Source organism: Budorcas taxicolor, chromosome 7, assembly GCF_023091745.1.
Source record: "Budorcas taxicolor isolate Tak-1 chromosome 7, Takin1.1, whole genome shotgun sequence".
Classification (NCBI taxonomy): domain Eukaryota; kingdom Metazoa; phylum Chordata; class Mammalia; order Artiodactyla; family Bovidae; genus Budorcas; species Budorcas taxicolor.
In genome coordinates, this window is record NC_068916.1 from 68,573,121 (window position 1) to 68,585,209 (window position 12,089).

The 12,089-nt window shown below is 42.4% G+C and overlaps 1 protein-coding gene and 1 non-coding gene across 3 annotated transcripts in view; one reads left to right on the forward strand and one right to left on the reverse strand.

The window, feature by feature from the left end:
- The window catches only part of ADAM19 (ADAM metallopeptidase domain 19), a 94,903-nt gene that overhangs the window by 61,125 nt on the left and 21,689 nt on the right, over positions 1–12,089 (reverse strand). The gene's annotated exons all lie outside the window — the stretch shown is intronic.
- Positions 8,901–9,007, forward strand: LOC128051853 (U6 spliceosomal RNA). The gene has a single exon (XR_008199772.1). It is a non-coding gene; the product is annotated as a U6 spliceosomal RNA (small nuclear RNA).

A 12,089-nucleotide genomic window follows, 5' to 3' on the forward strand; every position in this document is an offset into this window, starting at 1 on the left:
CGCCGGCCAGTGCAGGACATGCAAGAGACCTGGGTTCAGTCCCTGGATTAGGAAGATCTAGAGAAGGAAAGGGCAACCCCCTTCGGAATTCTTGCCTGGACAGAGGAGCCTGGTGGGCTACAGTCCATGAGGTCACAAGAGTCAAACACAATTAAGCGACTGAGTGCACAGACACATCTATGGGCACATGGGGTAAAACTAGGTAATTTTCAAACCAAGACAATGGGTTTCTGAGGTTTTAATAATACTAGTCTCTCTCCCTTTGGGTATGTTTGGAAATTTCTATATTCATATTTTTTTAACCAGAGAGGCAATACTAAGCATGTCACAAGCTCCTCAGCCTCAGTTTCCCTTTCTCTCAAATGGAAATGGTGATACCCAGGACAGGCACACACTGGGAAGAGCTTTTGAAAAGCAGAGAGTGACATTCTAGTATAATGGCCAGTGTCCATATTTGGGACAAAATAACAGATTCAGTAAGTAGTGTTTTGTTGTCTTTTGTTTTCAAAGAGCAAGAAAGAAAAGGGGAGGAGAGAGCTCAATCTGTCTCAGAACCAAGACTTCCAAAGCCGTGCTCATTTCACCTCTGACTCTAAAGGAATGGAAACAAAGCAACATGCCAAAGGCAAGGATCTAAAGCCAAATAAGGGGCCCACAGGCAGAGGCACTCCTTGGGCAGAGGTGTTTCTTAACTGATGTAAAGAGTAGGAGATCTCCTCTACTGCACTCACTCACTTGGATCAAGCATCATGGCTGCCAGAGGGCCAGCTCCAGGAGCAGTGCCACAAAGCAAGATGGTGCCACCCACAAGCCTGGCGCAAAGCCAAAGCATGTGTCTTTCCTTCTATTAATGAAGTGTCCAAACAATGTATTAAATCAACACTGTTTTTCATGGATCGCATCTCATTACATCTTCTCCCAGTTCCTACAAGACCTGCACCCTTCCGACCAGCTCCTGGTCCTGTGTTTGGCTTTTGTGTTGTTGACCAAAGGATGTTTGGATGAGCACTGTTTACTCCTTTGGTCAGCAGGGCCTTCATTTAATCCTCTTCAGGCCTCACTCTTGGATGCCTCCACGATGAATAACCTGTCTGTGCAAACAGGGCTGACCTCTTGGAGTGGGGATACTTAACTGTCAGGGACCTAAGAGGCCTGCAGAATGGCTCACCCAAGAGGAGTTTATAAGTTTGTTTTGCAGTGTCCTGTAAAGTACCCATATAGGCACTTAGGGAATTGGATAAGAAGAGTTCGGGGAAATGAGAAAGCTAAAAAAAAACAAGTGCCTAGTGCATTAGCAAACAGTTTCTGGTAAATAACCACAGTTATCAGATTAACTGGAAGGGAAGAGTCAATGCAAGAGGCAGTGGTTAAACTGTATAGTAAACTTTGGGGATAAGACACGGGGCAAGTGAAGAAAAGAAACCTCTAAGACCACAGGACCTCTGAAAATATGCTTAGAAAAAGGGAGTAGGTAGGCCATCCCATGAATAAAAGCAAACAAACAAAAAGTGAAGACCACAAATGAACCTGCCCTAAATGTGAGTTCCTGGTCCATTTTAGGCTCTGATTAAATATCCCAGTAACTTTGATAAACCTTGCCCAGTGTTTTTCAGCATGCTAAAGGACAAATCACAGCAAATGCACATGTCAAGAAGGTTTGAACTTGAAGTCTTCCTAGATCACAGTGGACATGTGTCATCCTGGACTGCCCAGTATCTCTGCCATTTTCCTGGGAAAACAGTGCCAAGTTTGCATTTAGAGAAATATTCCCCTCTTGCTGCACGGTGAGTTGGGTCACCTGGAGTTAGTTGTAACGAAGTAGGACAATCAGGTCTCATTTCATTGAATTTCAAGATGAGTGATACCTGGTGAAAATGACTGGAACTGAGACACACCATTGGTGGCACCAGAAGAGACCACCTAACTTCCTGGACCCTGTCATTTCAAGCCTTATTTCTTCAGCTTTTCCCTCACTCTGTTGTCTCATACCCTGCTCATAAAGCAGTTTTTTGGAGAGGAGGGGGATTGTGAATAAATTTCAGACAGCAGCAAAAAAAAATCTTTATATATGTAATCAGGTTCTCTGTTCAGTGCTTCTCCCCACACAACCCTCTACTCTTACCAATGTAGAATTTGAAAAAGAACAAAAGCAACCTACCAACATCACACAATTGTATTTTGCTTCAAAACTCATCAGTCTAAATAAAGTTAGCTAATCATCAGCAGTAGATAATCCAAGAGTTGGGCCATCCAGACACTGCCAGGAGGCAGAGAGGAAGGATGTTCATGAAATCTCATCAATGAATGCTTATTAAGCAGCATAATGTGGTACAAACTACAGGGCACGTGACCTCAGGAAGGCCAAGTCCGTCCCCGCTTGAATTCATCATGTATTTGCTCTGAATTCTTGGCCAAGGTGTGGTACCTCTTCAGAACCTCAGGCCATGCACTTGCAGGGCCTCTTTGGAACAGCCATTCCACAAATATGTACTGAGGCCAATCATGTGCCAGGCACTGTGCTAGGTGGTGCGGAGGAGGCAAGTACTGCTTTCCTGCCCTCCACGTGGCAACTCACTCATGAGGATTAGAGGAGGCTGAAGGGGTGGCAGATCACAGCACCCCGGATGTGCAACTTTAGTGAAAGGATCATTTTGAGCTGAAGGCAACTGAGAAGAAGCAGATACAAGGAAAGGTCCCTGTCCTCCTTCTATTTGCCTAAAAAGAAGACATTAGTTCCCCAAGGTCCTCTACCAGGAAAGACAAAAGCTAATCAGCAGAGATAGTTTTAGGCCCCATCAGCCTGGAGACGGTACCAGAGGAATCTACACAACAAACATTACAAACCAGCCTTTATCTATCATGCAGGTCCAAATATTTACCTTCCCACAGTTACCTGCCTTTCAGTTAAGTTCAGTTCAGTTGCTCAGTTGTGTCTGACTCTTTGCAACCCCATGAATCGCAGCACGCCAGGCCTCCCTGTCCATCACCAACTCCCGCAGTTCACTCAGACTCATGTCCATCGAGTCCATGGTCGTCACTTTCTCCTACTGCCCCCAATCCCTCCCAGCATCAGAGTCTTTTCCAATGAGTCAACTCTTTGCATGAGGTGGCCAAAGTACTGGAGTTTCAGCTTTAGCATCATTCCTTCCAAAGAAATCCCAGGGCTGATCTCCTTCAGAATGGACTGGTTGGATCTCCTTGCAGTCCAAGGGACTCTCAAGAGTCTTCTCCAACACCACAGTTCGAAAGCATCAATTCTTCGGCGCTCAGCCTTCTTCACAGTCCAACTCTCACATCCATACATGACCACAGGAAAAATCATAGCCTTGACTAGACGGACCTTAGTCGGCAAAGTAATGTCTCTGCTTTTGAATATGCTATCTAGGTTGGTCATAACTTTTCTTCCAAGGAGTAAGCGTCTTTTAATTTCATGGCTGCAGTCACCATCTGGGTGACTTTGGAGCCCAAAAAAATAAAGTCTGACACTGTTTCCACTGTTTCCCCATCTATTTCCCATGAAGTGATGGGACTGGATGCCATGATCTTCGTTTTCTGAATGTTGAGCTTTAAGCCAACTTTTTCACTCTCCACTTTCACTTTCATCAAGGGGCTTTTTAGCTCCTCTTCACTTTCTGCCATAAGGGTGGTGTCATCTGTATATCTGAGGTTATTGATATTTCTCCCGGCAATCTTGATTCCAGCTTGTGCTTCTTCCAGTCCAGCATTTCTCATGATGTACTCTGCATAGAAGTTAAATAAGCAGGGTGACAATATACAGCCTTGACGTACTCCTTTTCCTATTTGGAACCAGTCTGTTGTTCCATATCCAGTTCTAACTGTTGCCTCCTCGCCTGCATACAGATTTCTCAAAAGGCAGGTCAGGTGGTCTGGTATTCCCATCTCTTTCAGAATTTTCCACAGTTTATTGTGATCCACACAGTCAAAGGCTTTGGCATAGTCAATAAAGCCGAAATAGATGTTTTTCTGGAACTCTCTTGCTTTTTCCATGATCCAGCAGATGTTGGTAATTTGATCTCTGGTTCCTCTGCCTTTTCCAAAACCAGCTTGAACATCAGGAAGTTCACAGTTCACATATTGCTGAAGCCTGGCTTGGAGAATTTTGAGCATTACTTTACTAGCATGTGAGATGAGTACAATTGTGCGGTAGTTTGAGCATTCTTTGGCATTGCCTTTCTTTGGGACTGGAATGAAAACCGACCTTTTCCAGTCCTGTGGCCACTGCTGAGTTTTCCAAGTTTGCTGGCATACTGAATGCAGCACTTTCACAGCATCATCTTTCAGGATCTGAAACAGCTCAACTGGAATTCCATCACCTCCACTAGCTTTGTTCGTAGTGATGCTTTCTAAGGCCCACTTGACTTCACATTCCAGGATGTCTGGCTCTAGATGAGTGATCACATCATCATAATTATCTGGGTCATGAAGATCTGTTTTGTACAGTTCTTCCGTGTACTCTTGCCACCTCTTCTTAATATCTTCTGCATCTGTTAGGTCCATACCATTTCTGTCCTTTATCAAGCCCATCTTTGCATGAAATGTTCCCTTGGTATCTCTAATTTTCTTGAAGAGATCTCTAGTCTTTCCCATTCTGTTCTTTTCCTCTATTTCTTTGCATTGCTCACTGAAGAAGGCTTTCTTATCTCTTCTTGCTATTCTTTGGAACTCTGCATTCAGATGCTTATATCTTTCCTTTTCTCCTTTGCTATTGCCTCTCTCCTTTTCACAGCTATTTGTAAGACTCCCCAGACAGCCATTTTGCTTTTTTGCATGTCTTTTCCATGGGGATGGTCTTGATCCCTGTCTCCTGTACAATGTCACGAACCTCAGTCCATAGTTCATCAGGCACTCTATCTATCAGATCTAGGCCTTTAAATCTATTTCTCACTTCCACTGTATACCTGCCTTTAGAAGCCTAAAACCTCTTTCCTTTTTCCTACCATTTCTCTACAAACTTATTGTCTTTTGTTGAAGATGCTACAGAAGCCTGACTGCCAACTGTCATTTATTTTTCTCTGGGTATCTCCCATGTATACACTTTAATAAACTTCTGTTTTTCTCTGCTAATCTCTTTTGTTACAGCTGAGAACTTGAACAGGTAGTCAGAAATTGATTTTTCTTTCTTTCCAAGGCCATCTGTGAAAGTACTTTGAAAACACCAACAGGCCACACAGAAGGCAGGTATTACTAGTTGGTCCCTAGAAACCAAGTTTCTGTTTTATAACCTATTGGGCTGGCCAAAAACTTCCTTCCTTGCTAGAACTACTGCAAACCAGAGCAGCAATCAACTCCCAGTTTCCCTTAACAAGCTGCCTACAGCTTTGGAGGAGGGGTGCCTGTGCACAAGTGTGGGTGTGTGGAAAGCAGAGAGAGGAAGAGCTGCCTAGGGGTCAGGGACTCACCATCCTCAACACTGCTAGTCTCCTTTTCCACAGCCATATTCCTGTCATCACACAAATGAAAGGCCAGTTTAACCTTTGCATTCTTACCTAAGCCCCCAGTCCAGCATTAAAGCCAGATAAAGAGCTTTTGGCATACGAGGAGTCTAACATCTCTCCCAACACTTAGATTCCCTCTTTCTCTAGCACTTCAGTCTTCCTCCAAGGGAATCCCTTCCCATGACTTGTCCTTCCTTTCCCGGGAAGGGGGACTTGGAAAGAGAAACCACGCCTGATATAATACAGCCATTCTACCCCGTGGCCCATCTGGATCTCTCTCCAGGGAGACTGATGCAAGAGAAGAAAACATGGGGGCTGCCAGTTTTCTGCAAAATCATAACCTCAGGGGTGAAAGGAGGAGGAAAAGGGGGCAGTGGGGCACATGGGTGCTATGGAGGGGCCTGGAAGACAGCCATAAGTACAGAAGTCATAAAGACCCCAATTCTCCTTAAACTGGCTGAGGAGTCTGGCTCAGCTCCACCCACTCAATGATATCATTGTTTTCAGCAAAAGTCAATCTGAGAATCCACAAGAAGGTCCTCAGTGAGGCCTCATCAGTTTCTGGGAGACCAAGTGCTTAGAATTGTAGATAAGGGGGGAAGTCTATATACAAAGAGTCCAAATTATAAAGATAACCAGGGTAAGGACATACTTCGCTTCTGCCAGGACTTTTAGGGTCATGGAAAGAATATAGGAATCTTTTCACATAGATTTTATCAGTGGATTCCCAACCACCACAAGCAGGCAAAGTTGATGACTAGGGGTTGTTACCTTCAACTAATGGGAAAACTAAAGATCTGAGAAGAGAAGTGGCTTATCCAAGGTTCCGCTACCAGCTAAGGACAAACCCTGGGACTCAAACCACTGTCCTGCTACTTTCTCAAGTCAGGAACCTCAGATTGGCCTTGGAAGCCATCCTCTTCCTCAGCTCATATTCAAGCCATCTCTCGGTCTCCATGATGCCACCCTAGTAATATCTGTGGAATTTGACTCTTCTGCCTGTATCTGCAATCTCTTCCCTAAATTAGATCAACATCACCTCCGCTTCAGATTCTAAAAAAGCTTTTGAATGAGTCTGATTACTATTGCCAGTCTTGCCCCTTTCAATCCATCCTCCAAACTTCCATCTAAGTAATCTTTCTCACATGCTTTGGATGCTGTCAGTATATGGCTTTTAAAATCATCTTTGTCAGCTTCCTGTTGCCCTCAAGATACACACCAACCCTTTTAATGAGGCTACAAAGCCCTTCAAGGACTCTCCCCTGCCCACCTGGACCATTTCCTTCCTCTTGCCTTCTATTCTAATTTCATCATCAACAAAGGCCTTTGTTCTTGCTACTGGCCCTGGGTGCAACTCACCCCCTTGTATAAACCAGCCCTCTACCGCCCCCCTACTTCTTCTTTTTACTTTACTTCTCCTCGAAGGCTTCCCCAACCCCTGAGCCAGGGTAGGTTCCCCTTCCCCATGCTCCCACAGTACTTTCTACTTCCCCCCATCATAGCATGCCCCACACTGGTCAATAATGATTGGCTTATCTTTCTCCTCCACTGAGCAAGCACCAAGACAGCAGATCGTGTCTTGCTTGCCATTACTCTTCCAGGAACACTCAGGACTTAGCCCAATGCCAGCTACATGGCTGGTATGCACAGTATTTGTTAAATGAAGGAAGAGAAAGTAAGAGAGACAGGAAGTTAAGAATTCCCAACGAGTAACCCATAACTCAAACCCAGTACACTGGAGACTCTTATTAGTAAAACCAGGGATTCTCTGACCCAATAACTGCTCCCAGGTGAGTTTGAGCCAGACCTGCAATTTGCTCCAGGGTACCCCAAAGCCTGTTCATTCAGTATTCAAGGTATCAACCAAAGGTGTGTGTATGTCACTGAGTTCTAAATAGAGAAAGAGTAAAGGTTACCTTCTTAAAATCAGATTAAATCTCAGGACAGAACCAGTCCAGAGGCCTCAGAACTGGCCTCCTCCTCCCATAGAGAAGGAGAACTCTTCCCCAGGTAATCATGTTCCATTTCCTAAGCACAAACGCTGAAGAGCAGAGATATCCTCCAGCTTCCAGACAGTCTGGATGAAGAATCTAGGCACATCCTTGAAGATGAAAAATTATGTCTGTAAGGTGGGACTTCAAGCACATCTCCCAAATCTAAATGCATAGCCATACGTCAATCTCCATCCTGCTCTCCAGGCCCTGCTTCTCAGGAGACCCCATCCACCCATTCTGAGTTGTGGAAGAAGCTATATTTCCCTTGGACCAGTCCCTCTCAGGCCAAGGCTCCATCCACCAGGTCCATCTCCTTTCACTCAGCTCAGCCCAAATTTCCCTTCAATGAAGAGGGGTGGAGAAAGGGCTTCTACTCATCGAGGTGCAGGAAATACAGTTCAGCTTTAAATTGCACCTCAAGCCTCTTCCCTAAAAATGTCACACCTACCTCTCTGACCATGTGGTTTTACCAGAAGCAAGAGAGAACCCAACTCAAGGTCAAAAATAAGAGGACCAAAAAAAAAAAGTGAACTCTAAGTCACTCAAATCCTCAGGTAGCCCAAATGTAGAAGGGCAAGAAACCCCTTCCCCACTGCCACATACTACTCTTCTGAAATACAATGATTTGGCTAGCTGGAATACTGAATTCCTAAGAGTTTATTAGCACTACAGTTTTGGTTCCCCTAGATCCAGACCAAATATTTATATATTAATTTCTCAATCTGAATTCCTTTCTCATTCTTCCACTCATCTCTCCTCCCTCCTTCATCCAAAGCCTCCCCTCCTTGCTCCCACAAGACAGAGCTCCAAGGAACCCTCTTTAGGGAAGCTTTCTCTAGCTCCCAATCAGAAATTCTTCCTTCCTATGGCTCCCTCTGTACTTTTAACTCTATTAAGTAAATCTATAACCAGCTTCTTATTATGCTGTGTGAGTATATTCTCTCCCACAGAGAGTAAATAGCTGGAGAGCAAGGATATGGTCTTTGCATCTACTCCCTAGAACACCTAGCACAGGACTTTACACATGGGTGCTCAATAAATATTTGCTGAAATCAATACTTCCAAGATACAGTAATCAAAACAACATGGCACTGGCACAAAAACAGATATGTGGATCAACAGAACAGAACAGAGAGCCCAGAAATAAACCTGCACACCTACCATCAATTAATCTTCAACAAAGGAGGTAAGAATATACAATGGAAAAAAAGGCTCAGAAAGTGGGGTTGGGGAACTTGGACAGCTGCATGTAAATGAGTGAAGTTAGAACACATCCACTCACCAACACAAAAATAAACTCAAAGTGGCTTAAAGACTTAAACATAAGACATGACACCATAAGCTCTGAAAAGAGAATAAAAGCAAAACATTCTCTGACATAAATCATACCAATCTTCTCTTAGGTCAGTCTCCCAAGGTAATAGAAATAAAAGCAAAAATAAACAAATGGGTGCTCACTTTGGCAGCACATATACTAAAATTGGAATGATACAGAGAAGATTAGCATGGCCCCTGCGCAAGGATGACATGCAAATTCGTGAAGCATTCCATATTTTTAGCAAAAACCAACAAAGCCAAAAGCTGGTTCTTTGAAAGGATAAATAAAACTGACAAACCATTAGCCAGACTCATCAAGAAACAAAGGGAGAAAAATCATATTAATAAAATTAGAAATGAAAATGGAGAGATCACAACAGACAACACAGAAATACAAAGGATCATAAGAGACTACTATCAGCAGTTATATGCCAATAAAATGGACAACGTGGAAGAAATGGACAAATTCTTAGAAAAGTACAACTTTCCAAAACTGAACCAGGAAGAAATAGAAAATCTTAACAGACCCATCACAAGCACGGAAATTGAAACTGTAATCAGAAATCTTCCAGCAAACAAAAGCTCAGGTCCAGACGGCTGCACAGCTGAATTCTACCAAAAATTTCGAGGAGAGCTAACACCTATCCTACTCAAACTCTTCCAGAAAATTGCAGAGGAAAGTAAACTTCCAAACTCATTCTATGAGGCCACCATCACCCTAATACCAAAACCTGACAAAGATGCTACAAAAAAAGAAAACTACAGGCCAATATCACTGATGAACATAGATGCAAAAATCTTCAACAAAATTCTAGCAATCAGAATCCAACAACACATTAAAAAGATCATACACCATGACCAAGTGGGCTTTATCCCAGGGATGCAAGGATTCTTCAAAATCCACAAATCAATCAATGTAATTTACTACATTAACAAATTGAAAATTAAAAGCCATGTGATTATCTCAATAGATGCAGAGAAGGCCTTTGACAAAATTCAACATCCATTTATGATAAAAACTCTCCAGAAAGCAGGAATAGAAGGAACATACCTCAACATAATAAAAGCTATATATGACAAACCCACAGCAAACATTATCCTCAATGGTGAAAAATTGAAAGCATTTCCCCTAAAGTCAGGAACAAGACAAGGGTGCCCACTTTCACCACTACTATTCAACATAGTTCTGGAAGTTTTGGCCACAGCAATCAGAGCAGAAAAAGAAATAAAAGGAATTCAAATTGGAAAAGAAGAAGTAAAATTCACTGTTTGCAGATGACATGATCCTCTACATAGAAAACCCTAAAGACTCCACCAGAAAATTACTAGAGCTAATCAATGAATATAGTAAATTTGCAGGATATAAAATCAACACACAGAAATCCCTTGCATTCCTATACACTAATAATGAGAAAGTAGAAAAACAAATTAAGGAAACAATTCCATTCACCACTGCAACAAAAAGAATAAAATACTTAGGAATATATCTACCTAAAGAAACTAAAGACCTATATATAGAAAACTATAAAACACTGATGAAAGAAATCAAAGAGGACACTAATAGATGGAGAAATATACCATGTTCATGGATTGGAAGAATCAATATAGTGAAAATGAGTATACTACCCAAAACAACCTACGGATTCAATGCAATCCCTATCAAGCTACGAGCGGTATTTTTCACAGAACTAGAACAAATAATTTCAAGATTTGTATGGAAATACAAAAAACCTCGAATAGCCAAAGCAATCTTGAGAAAGAAGAATGGAACTGGAGGAATCAACTTGCCTGACTTCAGGCTCTACTACAAAGCCACAGTCATCAAGACAGTATGGTACTGGCACAAAGACAGAAATATAGATCAATGGAACAAAATAGAAAGCCCAGAGATAAAACCACACACATATGGACACCTCATCTTTGACAAAAGAGGCAAGGATAAACAATGGAGTAAAGACAATCTCTTTAACAAGTGGTGCTGGGAAAACTGGTCAACCACTTGTAAAAGAATGAAACTAGATCACTTTCTAACACCACACACAAAAATAAACTCAAAATGGATTAAAGATCTAACTGTAAGACCAGAAACTATAAAACTCCTAGAGGAGAACACAGGCAAAACATTCTCCGACATAAATCACAGCAGGATCCTCTATGATCCACCTCCCAGAATTCTGGAAATAAAAGCAAAAATAAACAAATGGGATCTAATTAAAATTAAAAGCTTCTGCACAACAAAGGAAAATATAAGCAAGGTGAAAAGATAGCCTTCTGAATGGGAGAAAATAATAGCAAATGAAGCAACTGACAAACAACTAATCTCAAAAATATACAAGCAACTTATGCAGCTCAATTCCAGAAAAATAAACGACCCAATCAAAAAATGGGCCAAAGAACTAAATAGACATTTCTCCAGAGAAGACATACGGATGGCTAACAAACACATGAAAAGATGCTCAACATCACTCATTATTAGAGAAATGCAAATCAAGACCACAATCAGGTACCGCTTCACACCAGTCAGAATGGCTGCGATCCAAAAGTCTGCAAGCAATAAATGCTGGAGAGGGTGTGGAGAAAAGGGAACCCTCTTGCACTGTTGGTGGGAATGCAAACTAGTACAGCCACTGTGGAGAACAGTGTGGAGATTCCTTAAAAAATTGCAAAGAGAACTGCCTTATGACCCAGTAATCCCACTGCTGGGCATACACACTGAGGAAACCAGAATAGAAAAGACACATGTACCCCAATTTTCATCGCAGCACTGTTTATAATAGCCAGGACATGGAAGCAACCTAGACGTCCATCAGCAGATGAATGGATAAGAAAGCTGTGGTACATATACACAATGGAGTATTACTCAGCCATTAAAAAGAATACATTTGAATCAGTTCTAATGAGATGGATGAAACTGGAGCCGATTATACAGAGTGAAGTAAGCCAGAAAGAAAAACACCAATACAGTATACTAATGCATATATATGGAATTTAGAAAGACGGTAATGATGACCATGTATGCGAGACAGCAAAAGAGACACAGATGTGTAGAGAGGACCTTTGGACTCTGAGGGAGAGGGAGAGGGAGAGGGTGGGACGATTTGGGAGAATGGCATTGGAACATGTATACTATCATGTAAGAAACTAATCACCAGTCTATGTTTGATGCAGGATACAGGATGCTTGAGGCTGGTGCACAGGGATGATCCAGAGAGATGATATGGGGTGGGAGGTGGGAGGGGGGTTCATGTTTGGGAACTCATGTACACCCATGGTGGATTCATGTCAATGTATGGCAAAACCAATACAGTATTGTAAAGTAAAA